Here is a 6,260-nt window from a genome sequence, read left to right on the forward strand (position 1 = left end):
CAAGCATACGGGAGCAGGGTGTGGGCCGTGTACTACGGAATAACAGTGAGAGGGAAAACAAAGCCCAAAAGAAAAATAATGATGCTCCCCCATCACCACCTCCACGCCCCCAGCCCCACTCTCAAGGACTCCTGGGGATGCATGTCTTGGTTATATTAGGGTAGTAGTTGAAGAGTGAGGGGAGGGTTAGTATAAAAAGGGAGGGAAGAGAGGGCCTGCTGGTGCCCCTAAGAGGCCTGGACTGTTCTTAGTGTTGTTTTATTAATCTGCACACTTCTGTGGCTGCAGCCCACAAACCCCTTAACCATGAGTCTCCTGCTCTCTTGACCTACAGACCACCCATTCATCTCCACCACCAACACTCTGTCCTTTCTTTTAGTGCAAATAAATACAAAAATATTCAACCACACGCATGGCACACGCAGGCAGCGAGTCAGCTCCGGGGTCCCTTCACTCTTTTGAAATATGACAGAACAGGAACAGTAATCAAAGTATGATTACTTTTAATTGACTGCCTGTTGATCGATATTATTTATTGCCCTCATGACCACATTTTCTTGAAGTACACCGAGTAGAACATAGAAAATGACTTCCTAGCCAACGTAGCTGGTGCACAACATGCCGATGTATACGGCCCTCGACTTTTCCGGTTGCAACACCAAAACTAGAAAGGTACAAAATATAGTTTTCAAGCAAACCTGTGCAGCTTACACTGCACTGGTCAACCCTTACGTGAGATAAGCTGGTTGCAGGTGGCTTTGACACCATGTCTGTGCTGCCCTTCTCACGTCCGAGCCAAAAGGCAAAACTATTCTGTCGTTACAATGTGTAATCAACCAACAGAGACTAAATGTTCTCATAAAACCCCAGAGATAATGATTTAGAAGAGCAGGGTGCCCCATGCCAGATAAGAAACCGCCATGTTTTCCATGAGCACAGACTTTAAGCAACATGGCAACACTGTGTTGTAATGCATCAACCCCACTGAGAGCAGCACTGTCAGTACCACTCTTCATCATCAGGAGGCGAAGAAAACACCAACCATACATCGTCTTTGGGGCAAAAACTACCCATGTCTGAGAGCATGCTGGTTTGCAGAAGAAACTTCCTGCCTATGCATTGCTGTGGATGCGCATGCGTGCATCGCGTTCGCATATGCAAACGTGAGTACACGTGTCCGTCGTATAGCAGCATCCATATTAAACAGCTCTAGAGGTGACTGTGCTTCCCTGGGTGTCATGAATATAAGAGAAAGCATCCATCTTCATGGAATGCAATTTCACAGGTAGTGACAGTAAAACTGAGTCTACCCACTGAGTGCCGACACACAGACAGAAAGACACGGAGGGTGGAGAGAGACACAGAAAAATACAGGCAGACAAAGCTGCTACCCTGATTCTTCGTCAGATTTTGCAGCTGCATCCAATATTCAACTTAGGCTGTTATTTTTTTTTTCTTTCAACTGCTAAATTCCACTAAAGGCTAACCATGCTGATTGTTTCAGCCTTATTCAACCCATGCTGACTTTATTCAAGCTACAGTTTCTGTGAAACAGGCCTAATATCAATTCCAAACTCATCAGGCAGACAGATAACAGGTCACTTTTCAAACTCGGCCTCATGCTTATCAAGCAATTACAATTTAGGTCCAGTCCGGGCAAAGATATCTGAAAAATTTATGAAGCTTAGAAAAATACACACATAAAAAAAAAAATTAAATCCAAAACACAGAAATACCTCATTTATACAAGAGAATAAATGACTACACAATACAAGCACCTTTTTTCCATATATGAATTATCCAAATTTCACATTTACAATGTGTGAGAGATTATCTGTAATTAATTAACTGATAAAAAAAAAACACATGTATGTCTTTATTCGCACATAATTTTCATTAATGAAGTGAAAATTAAATTACAGGTGGGAATTTCCTCTAATATACCTGGTGTATCTGTGAGAGTAATTAATCTCATTAAATAATCAAGGGGAATTCATCCTGTCTAACAGGAAAAAAGTCACAGTATTTAACACTAGGCTAATTATCTTAGCCATGCATGAGATAATGAAGTAATTAGGGCAATTAAATCACAATTAACGCCTAAAGAACAAGTGATTATGCCACTCGCAGACGCATTAACGGGTAGATAAGAGATTGTGCAAAATGTGCTTTGTTTTGTTTATGGAAAAAAAAAAACATTTCTGCAGGAGTTAAAAACAATACGAAATCGTATTAGATGAAGGGGGAGAGTGTAAGACTAATAGTAAATGACAGCTGTCTGAGAGGCCATCACTCTTCTCTGAAGATGGAGGGAGAGAGCCCTTTTGTCACAGCCAATCATTCTAGCCTTGAACATAAGCAGGGAAAACAATGTCAGTTTCAGGTTGAAAGAACAAAGAATCTGGAAGGCAGAAAGAATTGCACCAAAAGAAACATGGCTCACATATGAACCCAACAGCAGCTGAGCTGACAGGCAGCAGAGCCCAGATGCAAAGAGGAGAGCCGGTGATGTGGCTCCTGCCATCTGAGAATCCAACCTGGAGGAAACTAGAGTACACGCGCCGCTCCCTTGTTTTCTGCCGCCTTTTACCAGCGTTCACAAGGAAACACGATTTTCCTCTTACCAAATTCCTGCACGGCTTACAAATATTTTGATAGGAGAAGCTAAAGTCCGTACGAATGAGTGTTTTTGTCAACTGTTCCAGTTTCCGTCTGCTCAGTCAAATCACTTCACACAGACGCTCGTGTTGTTCACAGACGTGACAACATATTACTGTCATGTTTTATTTCAAACCTCTGTTGCCATTGGTACATTTGTGTGCTGGAACAGGTCTCCGGCTTGATCTTGTGGAAACAGTGTTTTTATTATTATCATTATTTGTCTGTATTTGTGTTTCCCCCCCCTGTTTGCTTTGTGACTCCCGTATTCTGACCACTGCATTCGCTTCAGTGGCCATCTTCAGGAGCTGCAGCACGCTCCATGGACATGAGTTGATGAAAAATATGAGTGACAAGATTCATGGCCATCAGAGCGGTAGAGGAAAATTGTATGGCAAAGGGAGAAAAGGGAGAAAAAAAAAACATTTTCGGGGGAAAAAAAAAGATTTTTCTATTTCTTCCAAAGGAGAAGGGAGATTCAGATTTGTAGAATCCCCCCCCAAAAAATGAATAAATGCTCCATCTTTGTCTTTTCAGTTTATTTTTTCTATATTTTTTTTCTTTAATTGTGAGGTATTTTTTTCTTCTAATTTTTATTTGAACATTACTTATTTTTGCCTTTTCTAATGCATGGTATCAATTTCAGTTATAACACACAAACATTTTTTTTTAAATTTATGTAATTTATAAAAAATAATTTTAATCATAAACTCAATCATAAATTGTATTAATTTCAGGGGAGAAATGCAGGAAAGTGTGAGTTTGTGAAAGGGATTCTGGACTCTATGTAAAAAATAAAGTCAGAATATCTCAAACCTTTATTTGTTTTGGGGGGGTTCTGCTGTTTGGTTTCATTTTGGTGCCCCGTGTTTTTTCCTCTTTGGTGGTACACTGTGTTAACGCCATGCTTGATGTCTTTGCCATGCCAGGGATTTGGTGTGTTCGGGCAGCAGTCACTTCTGCAGTTTGACCTGTGCTAAAGCACAACAGTCCCTTTCACTTTTAGCTCCCTCAGCTTCACCGGCTGATTCCTACCAGATGCATCTGTACATAAAATACAACCTTGCTTCTCAGCCAAGGGGGAAAGTATGTGAATAAAACAGTAAATGTTAAAACAGAGGGGAGGAATCCCTTTTTAAGTAAGATAGCACAATTTAACCAGGTTTAGATATTTTGTGCTGCACTCGTGCTCTGTTCAAAAGCATGTAAGCATTTAGCTTAAAACTATATCAAATTTGTCTGATGTTTTATAAACAAAAGAAAAGAAAAAAATGTAGTACATTTTGTTCAAGTCATGCATTATATTTTTTGCTCTTTATTCTGCAAAAGAAAAAAATTTACCGGCTGCAGACACGCTTTATTTTAACAATGGCTTTTGCACATTTAAATTCAATTAACAGTTAAAAAAAAAAAAAAGAGTTTTATGCACACAACAATATAAACGTTACGGACATGCTGTGACAAAATGCTTTTTCGACCACAATGTAAATGCGGGTAAAAACGGCAGACGTCACGACACCTGTGCCGCAGCAGCCCTGAATTGGTTCTTCAGCAAGTGGCGAGGGGCTCCAGGGACAGAGGGAGGAAATGGCTGCTGTTTGCGCTTGAGCGGAGGTTAGCGGAGGGGCACGCTGGATTCTGCTGTGGCCCAGATTTTCCTCCAATCCCTTTTGTCCGATCACTCCACATTTGAGTGGCTTTATAGAGAAATTGCTTTTATTGTGTCCACTCAGGAAAACCAAAAGCAAAAAAAAAAAAAAAAAAAACCTCCAGCATCTAGTCCAGAGACAATGCTCACAAAAGCGCAGAGGAAATGACTTAAGAACTAGAATTAGAGAGCCAACAATGTGCCACTTTTGCTCTGCTTTTCTAAATAATATCTGGGAATTTAAGACTGAATATGTCAACACATGTTGCTCCTTCCCAGTAAAGTTTTTTTTTTTTTTTTTTTTTTTTAAAGCATAACAGAGGTGCATTATTATGAACATGATGGTACTCAAACAGGACATTAGAGGAAAGAAGAAAATCATCGAACAACATCATCAATTCTCATGTGAGGGCTAATATGCACTGACCAGGCAGGAACAACACAGTCCTGTTTCTGTGTCCACTGTACAATACACACATTTGGGTTGAATGGAAATAAAACGTAGGCGACAAGAACCTAGCAATATTTTTAATCAAAAAAATTATCTTTTTTTAATGCACTTTTTTTTTTTTTTACAAATTGGTTTCACAAATTCCAGTTTCTAAAAACACACTCAGTACATATACATCTTCTCTGTCATTAAAAAAAAAACACTACAGAAAGATTAACTTCTTTGTGATTTCACAAACAGAATAAAGGTTTCTCAACTATCTACTATTGATCAGGTTTCACCATCTCCTTAGATTATGAATTTGAGCAGATCAAACACAGTTTAGTAAAACAGCCTACCAAAAAAGATGATTAGACACCAGTATTAATACGTCAATATTTTTCTTACACTGCTCGCATTATGAACAAGACAAGGGGACACACACTTCAGGTTGAATTAACAGTAAGCTGCAGAAGGTTGTAAATGACAGTTTTTCTTTTTTTACCTGCTTTCTAGCTGCTCCCTGACACAAAGACACCCTGGGCAGTGAGCCAAAGGAGCCATATCTAAATATATCCGTCAAACCTATATCACACCTCCTGATTTACCTAGAAACTCCTCAAAAGCTTGTTAGGTTTTTTTATATATATATATTTGAATGCAAAATATTACTTTTGCAATAAGCATAAATAAATATCAGGTTCACAAAAACAGTTAAGAATAATAAAAAAACAAGCAAGGAGAATAAAATAAAATGAAAAAGTTTTGACGCCACATAAATAAGTACTTAACAGAGGGTACTAAAATATTCATATGTCAGCAGAATTATCAGTGCTACTGCTTTATAAGAGAAGAACACATAAGTATGTTGCATTACTTTTAGAAAACAAGGACGTTCTCAGATGGGAATCATTCAAAAGAACATCTTGTTAGAAATAATAGAAATAATGCAGGTGAGACACACTGGCTGTGCAATTTTTTGAGTTCACAAAGTGCTTAAAGGAACCAAAAAGAAAGAAAAGAAAGAAACACTTCTGATAATGTCTTTTCTGTCTGCATTACATTTTTATATATTGTAAAGTCATTGTAAAACCTGGGTTTACACTGCACACACCCAGACAAAGCAGGGATAAAAAAATAAAAATAAAAAAAAAAACTGACGCACGTTATTACACATAACGTATTCTATTCCCTTCTCTTGGATGGGCAATTTCAATGGCTCCTCTTCCATGCCAAGAGCATTTGTGAACAGAAATGATAACACCGGCTTTTACCATTTCTGTGCACTTCCTTGTTTTCTGGCTTGAAGAAAACCATAAAGCAGCTGCATCTGTATGTGTTAAATGAAGTGTGCAGCTGCCACATGAGAGTTTGTCCACATGCATGTGTGTGTGCGTGTGTGTTCGTGTGTGTGTGTGTGTGTGTGTGTGTGTGTGAACTGATGGTCACTCACACATGTTTAAGTGTGGGTTCTGGAAATGATGGACTAAAACTGAAGGATGGGGGAGGGAGGACACGATTTGG

This window comes from Poecilia formosa, unplaced genomic scaffold (assembly GCF_000485575.1).
Source record: "Poecilia formosa unplaced genomic scaffold, Poecilia_formosa-5.1.2 Scaffold261, whole genome shotgun sequence".
In the NCBI taxonomy this organism is placed as follows: Eukaryota; Metazoa; Chordata; class Actinopteri; order Cyprinodontiformes; family Poeciliidae; genus Poecilia; species Poecilia formosa.